Below are 17,867 nucleotides of genomic sequence, written 5' to 3' on the forward strand. Positions count from 1 at the left end.
CTTTGTGAAGGGCATTCCTCCAGCTGTGGAAGGCCATTCTCCAAATGGCCCAATGTAGCCGTTAGAGCTCCAACCATCAGAACCATGTTTCAGGCAGCAATATAGAGCCAAGAGGAAGAGGAATGCACCCTCTCCCTTTTAAGGAAACTTTCTAGCACCTTCCACATGACACTTCCACTTACCTCTTCTTGGCCAGAACTTAGGCACATAGTCATTCCTAGCTGCAAGAGAGGCTGGCAAATGTTGTCTTTTAGATCACTGGCCATGGACATAACCAAAGTGGGCATTCTTTAGCTAAGAAGGGAGAGAGAGTGGACCTTAAGAGGCAGCTAGTAGGTGGTTAATTCGGTAGCTGTCATAATCCAGGGAGAGATGAGAAGGGTCCAAACAAAGGGAGCAGTGGGGGGTGGATGGAGAGGGACTGTATGTGTCAAACATCTGGGTGTGGATTTGGCAGGACTGGGTGGGGGGGTGTCAAGGGGAAAGGAAGGGCAAGAGTCAGGAATGAATCCCAGGCCCTGACTTGGATGACGAGGTGAGTGGAGATGCCATCCATACAGGAAGAAAATACGGGAAGATACAATTTGGGAGAAGGCCATGAGGTCCTCTGTGGTTATGCTGAGTCTGTGATGCCAGAAGGACATTTAGAGATGTCCAGTAAGTAGACAGTTGGGTGACCAGGTGGTCAGGACAGAAGTCTTGGCATGAGACAGCAATTTAGGGGCATTAGCCATTGGAGCCGAGGAGCCCTCAGGGTAAGAACACAGAGAAAGGGGAAAGAGGCACATACAGCAGGCTGACATCAGAGTGTAAGGAGCATGGGAAGAGTGACATCAGAGTGTAAGGAGCATGGGAAGTTGGCCTTTGTGAACTGCATCAGAGGGCAGGAGGAGAGTCAGGGGTATTGATGACCCTGTTTGGTTGTGCCCCTCTGTGTAAAGCCCCTCTTGTAACCATAATCTCTGGATTCTGATAACCACTTGGCCTTCCCATCAGGCCTAGATTGGGTAATGTCTCCCTGATATTATTCATGCTAGAGTGCTGCACCGTTTCCTGGTACATTCTCCTAATACTTTCATACTTTTGTAAAGAGTGCCTTCATTATACTCTCCTTAATTACATAGATAGATAGATGACAGATGTTGATAGATAGATAGATAGATAGATAGATAGATAGATAGATAGATAGATAGATAATAACTGGATGGGTAGATAGATGGAAAGATGGATGGATCGATGGATTAGGTGGATGGGTGGGTGGATGGATGGATGGGTGGATTGGATGGATGATGGATGGATGGATGGATGGATGGATGGATGGATGGATGGATGGATGGATGGATTGGATGGATGGTAGGTAGATGGGTTGCAAGGGAAGATGAGATCACAAGAGAAACTGGGAAGTGACAATGGGGGAGGTAGGAGGAGAACCGCAAGTCAAAGGAGAAGTGAGCTGTGTCAAATGTGACCCCCCCCCCATTAGTTAAGAGAAGGGTAATGAGACATCCATTGGATTTGCCACAAGAAGGTCACTGATGACCTCGGTGAGAGCAGTTCCATGTTGTGGGAGAAGCCAGATTGCAATGGGTGGAGCTGGAGAAATGAGTCGGAGATGAGGAAGTGGAGACAAGTGCTTTCTCCTGCACCTCCCCCTACAAAGCCTGGCTCATATGTTACCTCCTCCACAAACTTTCTCTGAACCTCTGTTCTTCTGTGCTCCCTGAACATCCAGTTACCCATCTGCCACAAATCATGGCTGAGCTCCTAGGGTCAGGGCCTATGACTCTGGACATACACGATGTCATGGGAAGAGCACTGGACTTAGAGTCTAAAACCATGGGCTCCAAGCCTAAAAACCATCCAGCCTACCTCCTCCAAGTTCCTGAGAAAGAAACACATCTTATCTTGTCTAACTTGGTCAAGAACAGGCTTTGAGGCCCTGTTCAGTGCTCACGGCCCCATACTATGGAAGGGTGCCCCTCCAGCTGCCATCCAGTTGTATGGCCTCCTACCAGGTCAGTATCCAGTAAAAGGCCACAGCCTGCCCTGCCACTGCCTTCATCTGCTTCCTTAGCCATGAGAAAATGTAGGAGTATCCAATGGTCATGGACATCCCTCTTTCCCACCATCTCTAGAACTGGTCAAGGCCACAGGCAATCTCTGTTACAAAATAATAGCCGAATTATTCCTGGGGGCTCCCTAAGGAGCCCAGCTGCTCCCACCCCACCAGGCTGGGCTGTCACTGCCTAGACCTGTCACTCTTGGGTGATTCAGCTCAGCCCTGCCTGACCACTGAGGCCAAGGCACCAGCCAGGGCTCCATCACTAGCCGGAAGAATTATCTTGAGGCGGCCACGAAGCTGACCTTTATGGGCTATTTTCTGTGTAGAGGGCTCTGTTCTAGAATGGTTCTTTCATCACCTCGGCCCTACAACAGCTCAATGAGATCTGCGCTATTTCTCTCACTTTATGAATAAGGGACCCAGAAAAGATCAGTCCCTGGAATAGTTGGGCATCTTCAGATCCAAATCTCTCTCCTTGGCAAAATTATGAAAGAGCGAGCATGGAAGGAGAAGGCAATGAGCACTTTTTCTGGGCACTTTTATGTGCCAGGAGCATTGTCCTATTGGATCCTTACAACAACTCTTGGCAGAAACGTATGTTACGGATGAGCAGTGTGAGATTTGGAGAGAGTAAGGGTTGCCCAGTGGGTCAGGACTGAAGCCCACACTATGATTTACACCCAGGCCACTTCTTCTGCTTAATCTGCTTGAATTTTCTCAGCTCTACAGGTAATGTTATCCCCATTACACAGATAAGAAAGCTAAGACTCCGGAGAGTCAGAACAACTTGCTTGAGGTTGCTGTGTAATTTGTGAGATCTGAGGGCTGGGCATAGGGCAGCAGAGGAGGGAGTGAAGGGGGGAGTTGGATTCAAAGCGGGGTTTCTGACTTTGCAGCCTGTTGACAGCAGGCAGGGAAGACGGGATTGGGGAACAGAAGACTTTTCTCTGCCCCTCCGTTGTGCCATGGCCTCTGTGGTTTTTACACCCTCCCCCCACTTTTGGACCTTCAGCATAGCTTTTCCCCTCTCCCCCACACACTCCCCACCCCCCAACTCCCTGCCAGCCTCAGTACCCAGCCGCGACATGGCGGGGGGGGGAGGGCGAGGAACCAAGGAAAGCTTCTTGGAAGAGGTGACATTTGAGTTAGGTGTTGAATGATACCATAGGTATGGCCATCTATCACACAATCTGCCAAGCTCTACACCTGATCCAGAAGAAAGAAAGATGAACAGGACACGGTCCTTGCCCTCACAAGTTTCAGCCACTGTGAGGGGACCGTTCCCAGTCTCATCCTCCGACCTCCTTGCTCTCGGGGGAGAAAGGGAAGAAGGAGGAAGCTGGGCATGACAGTGCTGACCACCACACACCTTCCTGGCTCCCTCCACCGGGCAAGGCTCCACTCCGAGCCCACATGAGGTGTGCAGCGGACAAAGGATGGGTTGGCTCCTTGGAAAAGTGATTCATTCACCTTTCACAGAAAAGAAGCAGACTTTCTTGTTTTCTGCACCCAAATCAAGGTCACCTTTGTGCACCTCTGCCCTTTGGGTCTCCGGGGTGATACCCAGTCTGGAAATCTATGCCTTTTGAGACTTCAGACCTGTCCATTCTCCTGCTCAGTAGCACCGACCATCGCAGCCCAGGGCCATCCCCCAGGTCCTGCCTGCAGAGAGACACTTTCAGCCCCCACTCAGGATCCTGAGGACCAGCCCCACCTCCCATCTGTAATGACAGGAAGCCAGCACCTTGAGGTTTTCGCCAAACACCTCCCCATCTTCCCAAAACTGAGTGTCCTGTTCCCAGGAAAGGGAGGGTGTCTGCCTTACCCAGGGAAACATCTGGGAACCATTCCAGAGAGTACTTAAAGAAACCCAAACGCTTTGGGGCAGCCATCCGAGTAGTAACGTGTAGTGGAGGAAAGCGAACACACAGATATCAGAGGTGGACAGATGGGGATTCAAATTCTGACACCAGCGAGGTGCTTGAGACCTTGGGAACCCTCCCCTTCTGAGCCTCTGTGTTCCCATCTGTACCACAGAGCTGGTTATCGTGAGTGTTGAATATCAATGCAGTAACGCCTCTCAGGGCTGTGTGAAAATGGAAGCAAATAGCACAGAAGAAAATGCCTGGCGCTCTGTTCAATCCCCATTGCCCGCTTTCTGCAGCCACTTCGTTACGTGATCCTACAGTCTCCCATGAGCCCTGCACCTGGACTCAGCATCCCCAGTGCCCTATGACTCCCACCTTGAACTGTGGAGGTACGTCTTTCCGGACTTCCATTGTTGGCCCCTTCATCTGTCATCCCTGGGACAAATGTCTTTTGCCACTACATCAAATTCTTTTTCAGGATCATAAGCCTTAGAGATAGGATTTTTCATGGTCGGCTCATGTCTCAAGGGCTGAGAGCCTGGGCTCCTTCTACAGTGCTGACCCTTGTCCTCTACAAGGTCATGACCTCCATAGGCTAGAAAGTACTAGGCTCCTATTCACAAAGAAGTTTCAGCTAGCACCACCGTCTGCACAAAGATCCCCTAGGGGTCTCCCAGATGCTAGCTGGAGCTATAAATGGTTACGTACTTTTATTTCCACCTCTAATCCATAAACTTGGCAAATTGTAGCAAAGACCACGCAACACCTCGTGACCCCATTGCCTGATGGTCATGGAGTCTGTAGGGTTCTTCTCCCCACCAGATCTAGTCCTCACATGTAAAAACAGGGAGAAGACTAGCTGAAGAAATCAGCCCTTCGGACTCCACCCCAAAGAAAGCAGCAAGATAAAGTTCAGAGAAGATGACCAGCTTACTGGGGTCACAGAGCTCGTGTGAAGCAAAATCAGGTTGAACTTTTCCTCTGCATTCCATCTGCCCCCACAGGCAATGCACCTGTGGTCCCATCTTCCCTCCGAGATTTTCCTGTCCCTTCACTGGACCCGGGACACCAGAGAAGTCATTGACTTTTGTACTATCTTACATTCTTATCTTATGTTCCATTTGACAAACCTTGAGACCCTCGACATCAGAAGAACCAAAGAAGCTTCTTCTAAAAGGCGGAGGCCTGGGCCCCACCCAGACCCACAGGCTAAGAATTTCCCAGGGGGCTTCCAAGCAGGTCTATTCCTGAGAAGGGCGGTTCTGATGCGGAGCCAGGGCAGGGAACCACCACATCTTTAATTACTCACAGGAATCGCTTCTCGGCCTTTTGGCTAAGATCAAGTGTAGTATCTGTCCTTATCAGTTTAAAATTACTCATAGGAAATGGATAATGAGCACCTACTAGGTGCCAAAGCAGTGTCACCGTGGCCAACTCTGCCGCCAGAGCCCGCCAGAGCAGGCTTTCTCAACTCCACTTTCTGTGAGGAAGGGAAAGCTACAAGACACCGAGGGGCTTCCCAAGACACACAGTTGATAAGAGGCAGAACCAGGCTTTGAATCGGGGTCTATCTGACTGCAAAGCCCACACTTGCCTGCACCCTTGACGTGTAGTCCTACTGGGTGAGAGCCCTGCGCTAACGGACCCCAGGGATAGGGGACGAGTCAGGCTCACGCCCGGTCTAGGAGCCCACACCTGAATGGTGGTGGCTGATACATAAAAGAACTGACACACAAAGCTGCCTGAGAAGGATAAACAGAGGTTCCAAGGGCTAGGAGAGCCCACTGGGGGTGTGGTGGGGACACTGGGGGGCGGGGGGTGGGAACCAAGGAAAGCTTCTTGGAAGAGGTGATGTTTGAGCTAGGTGTTGAATAATACCATAGGTTTGGCCATCTATCCCACAAGGTGCCAAGCTCTACACCTGATCCAGAAGAAAGAAAGATAAACAGGACACGGTCCTTGCCCTCATGATGCTGGGAGTCTAGCACTCTGCCTTCTCTGAATCTCCCATTTTTCTCTGCCAACCCTCCCTCCTCTCCTCCCTCCCTCTTCCCCTATCCCCATCTCTCTGCTTCCTTTGGTGCCTCAGCTCCCCCTTGGCCCTGCACAGTGAGTCCAGGCTTCTGGATCGTCCAAGAAATGGGGTGCTCCAGGCCCAGAGCCAGGGAGGAGAGAGGCACGTGGGCCCTGCCCAGGCCAGGGGACAAGGAGATGAGCTTCAGGGCCATAGAGTGAGTCACAGTACACAGACACTTAAGCAATGGGGATAATAAGACACACTTTCCTGGGAAGCTGGGGAGAGAGATGAGGTAGGAAGGGAAAGTGCTTTGAGCTTCTCGGAGGAAAGAACCCATAAACAGATCCAAGGTGTTATTACCATGGTCATTACCTGCCTCAATTAAAGGGGTACGCATCTAACTACGTGAAGAATCATTAACTCGTTCTGCAACCCACACATGGTTGTATTTTTAATATAATTTCATTTTTATTATTAACAGATAAGACCATGAAATATCCTGCGAGTCATTCTGACATGTTAATACTCCCCTTTGGCCTGGGTGGGGTGTCCTCCCTCCCACGGGGCTAGGAAAGGGTCCAGGCCAGGGAAAAGAGGCTGAACCTCCCTTGGTACTCCAGCTCCCCAGCCCCAGGTCCTCCTCAAAGAAGTCTGGAACCATCTCTTGGTCCCTGAGCCCATCATCTGAATTGTCCTTCCTCTTGGCCCTCCGTACCTTTCCCTGCTTCACACATCTACCCACACTTGCCCAACCTGCCCTCCCATGGTGGGCAAGGAGGATGGGTGAACTGCTGGGTGCCAGGCAGTGGGGGACCAAAGCTCAGTTAGACACAGTCCTGGCCTTCAAGCAGGCCGGTTCATTAATTCACCCAGCTAGCTAGCTCTGAGCACTGGGCTCTGTGCCCAGTACTCAGAACAGCAGGTGAATGACACATGTTTCCGCCCAAGGATACACACCTGGAAGGGGAGACAGACCCCCCCCCCCCCCCGCAAACAACCACAGAAATACCTACAAATGCGTGTTGTAATAAAGCAATGCCCCCAAGGGCTGCAGAGACTCAACAGAATAATTAAGTCTGCCTTCGAGTAGGACTGGCAGGAGCATGCCCAGAAGGTTCTCCAGAGGGAACGACATGAGCTAGGCCTCAGGGTGCTTAGAGAAGGAAGGGCATCACAGGCTGAGGGAACAGTGTGAGCGAGACAGACATTGGTGTTCTGGGGCAGGGTGGAGGAGTGCACTAGGGCTGGGGAGGTGAGGCATTTGGGAGAAAGGATAGAAATGACGTTGATGTGGTGTGGGGGTGACAGGGAAGGGCCTGGTCTGCCATGACTATACCAACAGGCAGTGTTTACAGAACCAACCAGGAGCCAGGCCAGGGCAAGGCCCTTTCCCAGTAGCAGCTTCGTAAACTGTCACGGCCGCCCTCCCTAGGTGACTCTGTGCACCCTCTCTCCACTGAAGACACGGGCTGCCCAGCTAGGAGCAGGAAAAGCAGGCTCAGAGGCACCCCAGCGTTTAATGCCAAATAAGGACTTTTTGAGGATGGAAGGGAAATTTAGTCAGAGGGAAGGGGGGCCGCAGGCTCTTTGGGGTAAAGTGATGCGGTAACGGGGACACAGGAGAACTGCGGGGCATGGACCACTGACGAGGGCAATGGAGGAAGAAGGTACAATAGACCCCCCAGCCCCCCCGCTGCAGGGAGCAGGCTCCACCATCCCAAGCACCCAGCGCAGCACAGGATGCAATCATAGAGGGCCAAGCTGGAAATGGCCTTCCGGAAAACCTTCTGGTGGGGTAGCACGTTCCCCTCCTAAATCATCTGCCAAGCTGCCCCATCATTATGCTTCCTGCACCCTCAAGCAAGTCAGTAGCATCTCTTTGCTTAGACTGCTTCAGATGAAGTCCAAAATCCCTCCTAGGGCCCAGAAGGTTCTGCATGACCTCTTCCTGGCCTGCTCCTCGCCTCCCCGTCCCTGTCTCCTTCACTCACTACCCCCTCGGCCCCCCTCCCCACCTTGACTTCCTATACTCTGGCCACACAGGACTTACTCAAGTGTCTCACCAGCGCCTGGCTCTTTCTGTTCCTGGAACTTCATGCTTGAAATAGTTCTTGCCATTCCTCCCACCCTCCCCTGTCCCCCAGGCTGACCTCCTGCCCTTATCCTTTAGGGTTCAGCCTCACCGACCCTCCTCCTGCCCCCTGCCTGTCCCACCCTCCCATGATGCTCTGGTCTTTTCCAGCTGATGTTTTCTTGCTTGTAATATTTGTTCATGATCAGCTCCACACCAGACTTGTTCACTGCTCTGCTCTCCAAGGCTGAAACAGTGCCTGGCACAGAGCAGGGCTCGTGAAGTAGTTTTGGGGTGAATGAGTGAGGAAACAAGAAAAAGGATGTGCAAGCCCCACGTTATACGTTCATTAGCGTGTGCGGTTCCTCTGGCCTGGACCATCTCCTGTTTTCTTGCCCACAGCCCCCCTTAGTCCCACTGACTTCGAGAAGGCCTCCTTGGTATCTGTAATCAAGACACAAGAGGAGACTCCTCTTAATGTCTGCGGTAGGACACGTTGTCTGAACATCGTGATGCTCCAGTAAATCCACCGCAGCTCGTGATTACACTCCGCTCTGTCTGTGTAAATCTTGCCTCCCCTGTTACAAGACAGCTCACCAAGTCCTGACGATGCTATACACAAAAATGGGCACCAGAGAAGGGAGGTGAGGGGTTCACATGCCTGAAAGTGAGCTCAGCCACCAGAAGGGGATGACTCACCGTAAAGGGTTTTGAACATGACATAGCATCATATAAATGCAGCCTAGCCTCCTTTCCTTTCCTGCACTGATCAAACACTCGCTACACATAAGGGTCTGAGTTTGGCAGTACAGGAGAGAGAAAAGAAACTGAAGCTCTGATCCCTGGGCACTAAGTTTATGATCTAGTTGCAACATAAGACCTGATCATAAGCAATCACCGTAGAAGACTATCAGCTAAGTACCCAAAAGAACCCCACCTCCGGAACTCTATGTCTTTATCAGGGAATTATCCCCAAATCTGGCCCCATGCCCATGAGCACCTGGGTGCTCAGTTCCCTTTCCCACTGGGTGGTGTTCACTTCCACAGCGCCATCCCCAGTGGATCTCCTATTTGCATTGCCCATTTTATCTCCTCTGGTGGAGAGAGAGAGAGATACCGTGAGCTTGCCCCAGACAAAGTGCATGTTGCCAAAACCAGTCCTGGGCTGTCTGCAGACTATCCTGCCTCCCGTGCCTTGGAATTGTTTCTGAGTGCTTGCACTCAACACCCTGCCTCCAGCAAGTTCACCCAGTTGGGCCATGTGGCCAAACGGCCATGAAGAGGGTAAATGCTAGCCCCTGGAGTCCAAAGGTTGCAATGAGTACTTGGAGTTTGTAAGCACACTTTTGAGATCTTTAATGGTGAAGGCAAAGGTGTTTTAGCTATATATGCAGAAAGAGGGCCCTGAAACCAAAGGACTATAGATGAGTCGGGGGAGGTGACTCTTGGCACTCTTCGGGGACTGAGACTCGGGAGTTGCCAGTTTCTCAGATTCTACAACCCCCACCTTGAGCTGCCTGGATGATGAAATATTCTGAAGAGCTTGAATTGCCTACACCGGTGAGCTGAGCTAAAACCCAGCACCCCAGCCTACCTCCCAGGTGATCACAAAGGACGAGGGGTGGGACCCGCTGTGCCCCCACCAACACTCAACAGACCAGAGCTGCCAGCCTCAGGAGGAGTTCCTTCACTTATTAGTTAACAAATGAAATGCCAGGTGGAAGCACAGTGTTGAAACAAAACTCGATGCATCCCCACCCCGAGGCGTGACGAAACACTTGGAAGAGATCTTCACAGGCACTTGGCTCATGCCTGAGAGAGCAAGGGAGGTGGGTGCTGGGGCTGAGGACACCCAGGCCCGCAAGGTTTGCACTTGAACTAAGCATGCCACACCTCATGGCAGAGAGGCAGAGGATGGGGCGGGAAGGGGACTTCGGGAGGTTAGTGCAGCTGCGTGGGGAAAGCCCAGTTTGGCAGAGTCAGCCTTTGGTGGCCTTAGAGTCTTTGCTTTCTAGCTGAGTACTGCAACCCGAGCCTGGGAGTCCTAATGGTTCCCTAAGAAGGCACTGCTAGAAAAAATCAGGAAGAGAGGCCAGGTCACAGAATGGGGAGGGAGCGGAGAAAAAGGGGCGCAGGAGGTGGGGAGGGGAGGGAGGGGGAAGGGAGGGAAGCAAACAGAATGAAACCTTTGAGATTATGTCTGTAGTATTTCTGATCTGAAATATTCAGATTCCATGAAGCGGCGGAAATCGGAGGGGTAGACGAACCATGAGAGACGATGGACTCTGAAAAACAAACTGAGGGTTCTAGAGGGGAGGGGGGTGGGAGGATGGGTTAGCCTGGTGGTGGGTATTGAGGAGGGCACGTTCTGCATGGAGCACTGAGTGTTATGCACAAACAATGAATCATGGAACACTTCATCTAAAACTAATGATGTAATGTATGGGGATTAACATAAGAATAAAAAATTTAAAAATTTAAAAAAAAAAGAAATATTCAGATTCCAGCAGTTTGAAAAAATTTTCCCAATGAATGGAATGGTGCATGTGAATGTATGTGCAAGTATATATGTATCCGGTGTGTGTGCTAGAATGGTGTGTGCGTGCACACCCATGGGTATATTTGTGCATGTGTGTGTGTGTGTGTGTGAGCACAAGTGAATGTGTGAGAATGCATGCAAGCGTGTGCACGTGTGTATGTACATGTGTGTGCACATTTGTGTGTCTGCCTGTGCAGCATCTCAGATTGAAAACAGCTCTGAAATAAAGCCTCAGTAAAGGAGGGATCTTATCCGCTCCTCTGCGGACCAGCTGGGTGACCTTGAGCAAGGCATATCACCACGCTGGGCCTGTTTTCTCCCATGTTCTAACTCCCAAAGCAATGCCTGGTACATAATAATCACTCAATAAATTTTGACTAAATGAGCAATTGTTATTTAATGATAATGCTGCCTATTTCTTTGGGTTGAAGAAATGACAAGATGAGAAAGCACATGCATAACTATTCTCTGACTCTCTTCATGCTTCGCACATAATAGAAGCCCAATAATTGTGAGCCCTACCCCTCTGCAAATTCAGTTTTTATCCCCTTGGTAGAAGGAGGGCAATGAAGGAAATGATGCATAAGGTCGCACATCTCCTACAGCTCGCTTCCTTGGGCTGAATACCACTGACCACATTCCTTTTTATTTTTAAATTTTAATTCCCGTATAGTTAACATAGTGTTATATTAGTTTCAGAGGTACGATAATCGTGGTTCAGCAATTCTATACATTACTCAGTGTTCATCATGGTAAGTGTACTCTTTTTTTTTAAGATGTTATTTGAGAGAGAGAGCACAAGAGTGCGCATGAGCAAGGGGAGGGGCAGAGGGAGAGGGAGAAGCAGACTCCTGGCTGAGAAGGAAGTCCCATGCGATGCGGGGCTCCATCCTAGGACTCCAGGATCATGACCTGAGCCGAAGGCAGCCGCTTAACCAACTCTGCCACCCAGGTGCCCCATAAGTGTACTCTTAATCCCCAATCACCTATTTCCTCCACCCCCTTCACCCACCTCCCCTCTGGTAACCATCTGTTTGTTCTCTATAGTTAAGAGTCTGTTTTTTGGTTTGTCTCTTTTTTTTTCCTTGTTAGTTTGTTTTGTTTCTTTAATTTCATATATGAGTGAAATTATACAGTATTTGTCTTTGTCTGACTGACTTATTTCACTTAGCATTATATATACATATTTGCCTGCCACATTTTCCTTATCCATTCATCAGTCAATGGACACTTGGGCTGCTTCCATAATTTGGTTATTGTAAATAATGCTGCTATATACATAAGGGTGCATATATCCTTTTGAATTAGTGTTTTTGTATTCCTTGGCTAAATACCCAGTAGTGCAATAGCCGGATTCTAGGGGGTTCTATTTTTAACTTTTTGAAAAACCTCCATACTGATTTCCAGAGCGGCTGCACCAGTTGCATTCCCACCAACAGTGCAAGACAGTTCCTTTTTGTCCACATCCTGCCCAACACCTGTTGTTTCTTGTGCTGTTGATTTTAACCATTCTGACTAAAGGTGCGAGGTGAGAGCTCATTGTAGTTTTGTTTTGCATTTCCCTGATGGTGAGTGATGATGAACATCTTTTCATGTGTCTGTTGGCCATCTGCATGTCTTATTTGGAGAAATGTCTGTTCCTGTCTTCTGCCCATTTTTAAATTGGATTATTTGTTTTTTTGGGTGTTGAGTTGTATAGGTTCTTTATATATTTTGGATACTAATCCTTTATCAGATATGTCATTTGCAAATATCTTCTCCCATTCAGTAGGTTGCCTTTTAGTTTTGTTGATTGTTTCCTTTGCTGTGCAGAAGCTTTTTATATTGATGTAGTCCCAATAGTTTCTTTTTGCTTTTGTTTCCCTTGCCTCAGGAGAGAAAAGAGTTGCTACAGTCGATGTCAGAGAAAATTACTACCTGTGCTCTCTTCTAGGATTTTTATGGTTTCAGACCATGACCATATTTTTGAGCCAATTTCCAGAGGCTTCTGAGTTCCTATTATGTTATATATTAGCTAGGCCTCTTCTCCCTGCCCTTAGTCAAAGATTGACAGCAATTCATTTGCAAGAATTAAATGCAAGACTGAATTTTAATGACTCAGAAATTTGAGGCCAACTTTGCTTTCAGTGACCTTTAAGGAAAGGAAGCCTAGTAAGTGACCTGGTACCTGACCTTCCATCTGGTGGTATACTTGTGGGTCACAATCTTGCAAGATAGGAATAATTATCTTCATTATGCATTTAAAGGGACAAAAGCTTGGAGAGGTCAAGTGACTGGCCCAAGGTCACCCTACTCACTCCAGGGTCACAGAGCTGCCTCCCAGCCCAACAAGTGATATTCAGAAGCTTATGAAAGGTAAGATCTCCTCACTCAGACAAACAGAAATGAGGTCTCGAGTTCTGAACCCATAAACATCTCAAAATCTCTGACTAGTCAGCCCTGGTTGAGTATTGGCAGATAGAGCCAGGGCCATGTGGCAATCAGAAAACTAGTCAGGTGGGACTGGAACAGTGCCTCTGAGGTATTTCACAAACACGGGGAACAAACACATTGGTGTCGCAATCCTGGCCACCCGGAGCTGCCGCGTTGGCTGTTTTTTGCGCAGGGACTGTGGATAAGGAGTTTGAGGGCTTGAGGGCTGAGGTCGCTAGGACTCCTAGATGGGTGGCCATCTTGGAGACTGCATCAGCCCTTAGGAGGCAGCTTTTCAGTCCCCAAACCCCTGATGGGTATAGCCAGATGGAACTGCTCCTTCCAAACTGCCCAAGCTACTCCAGACCCCTTAGTGGAGGCACCCGAGGCCTTCCGTGGTCCAGAAGTAACCTGCATTTCCATCTTCTCTGACTACTCTCTCTGACAGACGTGAAGACCCAGACTCACCAGCCTTCTGACTGGATCCCAAACATACCTTTGGCTCCATCGCCTCCATGCCCAGAAAATAGACCATCCCCTGCCCTCAAAAGACCTATTCATCTTGTAATCCTAAAAACAAAAGTTAATTAAGACCAAATCTCTTCTTAGCATTTCGCAATGCCTTCTGGGATAATTAATATAACTGGTATGAACTGCTCCATAAACTCAGAGCACAAATATGGTCACATTCCACTTATTTTTCCAATTAATCTCCCAAGCACACATCTACATGAAAAGTCCAGCATCTCCCTCTGGAGGCTTCCTCCCTTCCCAAGAAATTGTCCCATAGCCCTGGGGACAGGCCAAGTAAAAACAAAAATGAGCTTCGCACATACCAGGCATAGAGGAACTGGAGTCTGTTCAGTTCAGAACGGGCGGGGATTCTCTCGGCCATGGATTCCTGCTACCACACAGTGTCACTGTTGAAACTCACGCCTACACAATTTCTTCGATACACGCAAAGGCGGAAACCAAGCCCCTGACCAGCAGCCAGAGGCCCCATGTAGGGCTCATCAAGTATGATTCTTATTCATTTTCTCATACTTCGTTATTTCCCAGGGCACAAGAACACAGCAGGAACCCCCAAGCAGGACTGATTCTACTCTCCACCCCAAACAAATCCCTTTCCCCTGGCCCATGAGCACCGTGGGGAACTCTTTTAAATATCCAGAATTGTAAACACCTGTTCATATCCTTCTCTCAAGAGCATGAGGGCTCCTTGCTGTGCACCTGCCCTTCTCAGGGAAGCTGGCCTCGGTGCCTTTCTTCTCCTGCCCGCACCCTGATGTGCCTGGCAACCACCTCATGAAAGAAGAGAACAAAAGCCCAGGTTAAATCTCCGGCAGGGCACCTCCTGTTAGTACCCCTGTGACATGTCCAGTAAATCTCAGGCCATAGCTGGATAGTAATTATATTTGGGAGGGGCCTACGGTCTGCCAGGCACTTTGACACATATGAGCCTGTTTAATCCCTCAACACAGGGCAAAGCAGTGAGAGCAGCGTTTTCCAGAGGAGGAAAATGAGGCAGAGTTGGCGGGGGGGGGGGTGCCCAAAGCTAGACACCTGTAAGGTGCTTGAGCACTCTCTCCTCGCCTGGAGAGACCATAGCTTGCCCCCACCTGCAGAGGGTTACTGTGGATGAGTCCAAACTGAAAGAAACAGCCTGAGCAGCCTGAAAGAGATAAAGGAATACCAAAAGGGCATCCCAAAGGGTTGTGTGAGGCCAAAGAGGGGCTGTTACCTTGGTGGAAGATAGGGAAAGAATGGGTTCATATAGCCCCCAGAACACAGCCTAGCACATAGTAGGTACTCTGTTTATATATGTGTATATATATATATATATATATATATATATATTTTAAATATAGTATAGTTGCAATTGATGTAATGGATATCTGCCCTGAATGCTGCTTATGCACCTGCTCTGTGCCCAGACCAGTGGAGCCTATGGGCTGATTCCAACACAAAACCTCATCTCTGAGTTTACCATGAAAGAGAAGACTCATTTTTCAATTATTCTAATTCAACAATAGAGGAGAAATATGATATCAAGAAAACTAGAGAAAGGGTGAGAAGAAAGCCCAGGGGGAGAAAATGCTAACTTCCATCTGGAGAAGCTCAGGAAGGCTTCCTGGAGGAGTGAGCATTTTAGCTGGGCCTTGGAATGTACATAGCAATAATGATAACCATAATCCATTACTGACTCTTGACCACTTGTTATGTGGCAGACAAGGTAAGCCCTTCGTATATATATACTCATTTAATTCTTCCAATAAATCTACGAGGCAGGTACTTTTATTATTTACTCTATGCGGGTAAGGACACTGAGATCCAATAATGACAATGCAGTAATGGTCGAAGCAGAGGTTGAATCCCAAATTTATCTGGGACTTATCCACCAGGTCAGAGGTGAGGCTGGGACAGAGGAGAAAGGTGTGGTCGTCCAGCGGAAGGACTCCCCTGGAGTGGGCTTCCCGCAGGGAGGCAAGGAGACATGACTAGTCTTCTCCTGGGAAGGAGGCAGAGTCTCCCTGCCCACTAGGAAACAGCAACAGGGTGAGCAGCAAACTGCAACAGATGAACTAAGACATTGGCTGCTTGCACAACAATTAGAGAGAAATTGGGATTGTTTGCTCCAAACTTCCCCAAGTGTGAGCCATGGTAAGAGAGGGAATGGGTTACAGGGCTCATGGCCCACCAATCAGAGCTTATCACTTACTGTGGGCACGGCCTATATGAGGCTTTTGTAAGCATTATCTCATTGTCATTTTCATACTAACACTCTAATAATCATAGATAATATCCATTGATTGTGAATCATGTGCCAGGCATTGTTCTAGAGGCTTCTGTGTATTTAAACTCATTGGATCCTCACAGCAACTCTATATAATAAGTAGTAGTATTATCCCCATTTTACAGAAGAGGAAACTGAGGCAGAGGACAATTAAGGATTTATCCGAAGATAATACGGGTGATAAATCGAAAAACCTGGATTCGAACTTCGGTAGTCTGGCTCAAGAACTCATGTTCTTCACCACATATAAAGTAGGCATTATTATCCACATTAAATAAACAAAGGGGTAGAGGTCTGGCAAGATTATATGAATCATCCAGTCATTTTGGTGGAAAAACCAACATTTGAACCCAACATCCACACTCTTAACCACGTGGCATATAGCAGCCCTCCTCCTGCCCTGACCTATGGCATGATGCTCACACATCGCATCTCTCTACACCTCTGTTTCATCACCTGGAAAAGCGGAAGAAAAAACTTGGTATTTTCTAAGAGCCTGGTCATCTGACCTCCCAGGACAGGTGGGAAGTTTGAACATCCTAAGGGATCACCTGAGTAGGAAACCAGTAACTCTCTGGAAGGCAAAAGACAGCCTAACTCTCAACAGCTATTCATTTGCACGCAGATAATTCGAGGTTCCTGTCACCAGTCCTGGTCCACCCCTGTGGTAGAGTGTCCAATATGGCTGCCAATGGTTTCTCCCATCTCTGCTCATACATTCTGCTCCTCAGAGCAAGAGGTGGAGTCTATTTTCCCTACCCTAGAATCTGGTCTGGCCTTGTGATTTACTTTGCCCAACCAGTGCGGTAGCAGTGATGTCCTGCGACACCTGAGCGTGGCCTTAAGAGTGTATGGAGCTCCAGCGCCACTTTCTTAGAAGCCAGCTGCTAGACCACAGATGATGGTAAACCACATGGAGAAGAGAGGTCCAGATGAGAAACCGTCTTGGATGTCCCAGCCCTGGAAAGCACCCAGCCAAGTGCAGCTACTTGATTATCCCTGGCTATTTCACATGGAACAGAAAACTGCCCAACTTTGGGGAGAAATAATAAATCCTTGTTTGGAGTATAGTTTGTTACACAGCAATTGAAAGAACCCCATTTCCTCCACTTTATCTTTTTTTTCACCGCAAACGATTATTCCATAACTCACAGGTGTCAATGTCCATTGGCTTATGGCATGTAAGTGTCCTCATGCCTTCGTGATTAGGGATGACTAACTACCTAAGGCAAAGGGCAGTAATGTGGCTTCCTTCATTCAGTGAGCATCTATCTGGAACATCCTTGGGTCTAAAGACCCAGAGATAAATTAAGACACAATCCGCGCCTTCAGAAAACCATGTTTTGGGAAGAGCTGGGACCCTTTCAACACAACAGAGAGGAATGGGGTCAATGCGTTCATTCATCCAATGTCTATTGAATGCCCACTACACACATTAGGGACTGTGCTACCCATTTGTGCTAATGAACCAAGCCCTCATCCTGCTTACATTTTAAGAGTATTTCATTCCAATAATCACAGAGGTACAAGTGAAGCTCTGTGGGAACACAAAGGAGCTAAATGCTGGGCTGGGCTGGGCAGGGTAACAAGTTTTATACCTATTTTATGGATAATGATTCTGAGATCCGGGAAAGCTCAGCCTTACTCCACCACTTATAAGCTATGTGACCTTGAACCAATTACTTAACATTTCTGTCCTTCACTTTCCTCATCTATAAAATGAGTTTAATAATTATGCCTACATCATAGACTACTCTAAAGATTAAATGAGTTAATATTTGTAAAGCACATAAAATAATTCATGACCCTTCTTTAAACACTACATTAATCATCGTTAAAGGAATTTTAGAAACCAAGCAAAAGACAGAGATACGACTGGCCCAAGTTCCACAGAACTGGGTAGATGTTAGTTGGAACTGACCCCTGATCCGGTGCTCTTTCCAAATAAATACGTGCTTCCGTTTTCACTGAGAGATTTAAATCATCTTCGCACTCCCTCCAAACCTACATATTACAGGAAGACCCTAGCACGTCCCCTTATCAAAGGATTCAGCAGAAAGGACTCCAAGGTTCAAATCTCAGGCTCCAGTTGAATGTGTGCAGG

At 48.4% G+C, this 17,867-nt stretch overlaps 1 pseudogene; it reads left to right on the forward strand.

Annotated features, from left to right (window-relative positions):
* Positions 1-5,243: 5,243 nt before the first annotated feature.
* On the forward strand, positions 5,244-5,369 carry LOC123860757 (U2 spliceosomal RNA; annotated as a pseudogene).
* Positions 5,370-17,867: the final 12,498 nt, after the last annotated feature.

This window comes from Mirounga angustirostris, unplaced genomic scaffold (genome assembly GCF_029215605.1).
Source record: "Mirounga angustirostris isolate CCGP_5_RB_7025 unplaced genomic scaffold, mMirAng1.0.hap1 SCAF_4, whole genome shotgun sequence".
Taxonomy (NCBI): domain Eukaryota; kingdom Metazoa; phylum Chordata; class Mammalia; order Carnivora; family Phocidae; genus Mirounga; species Mirounga angustirostris.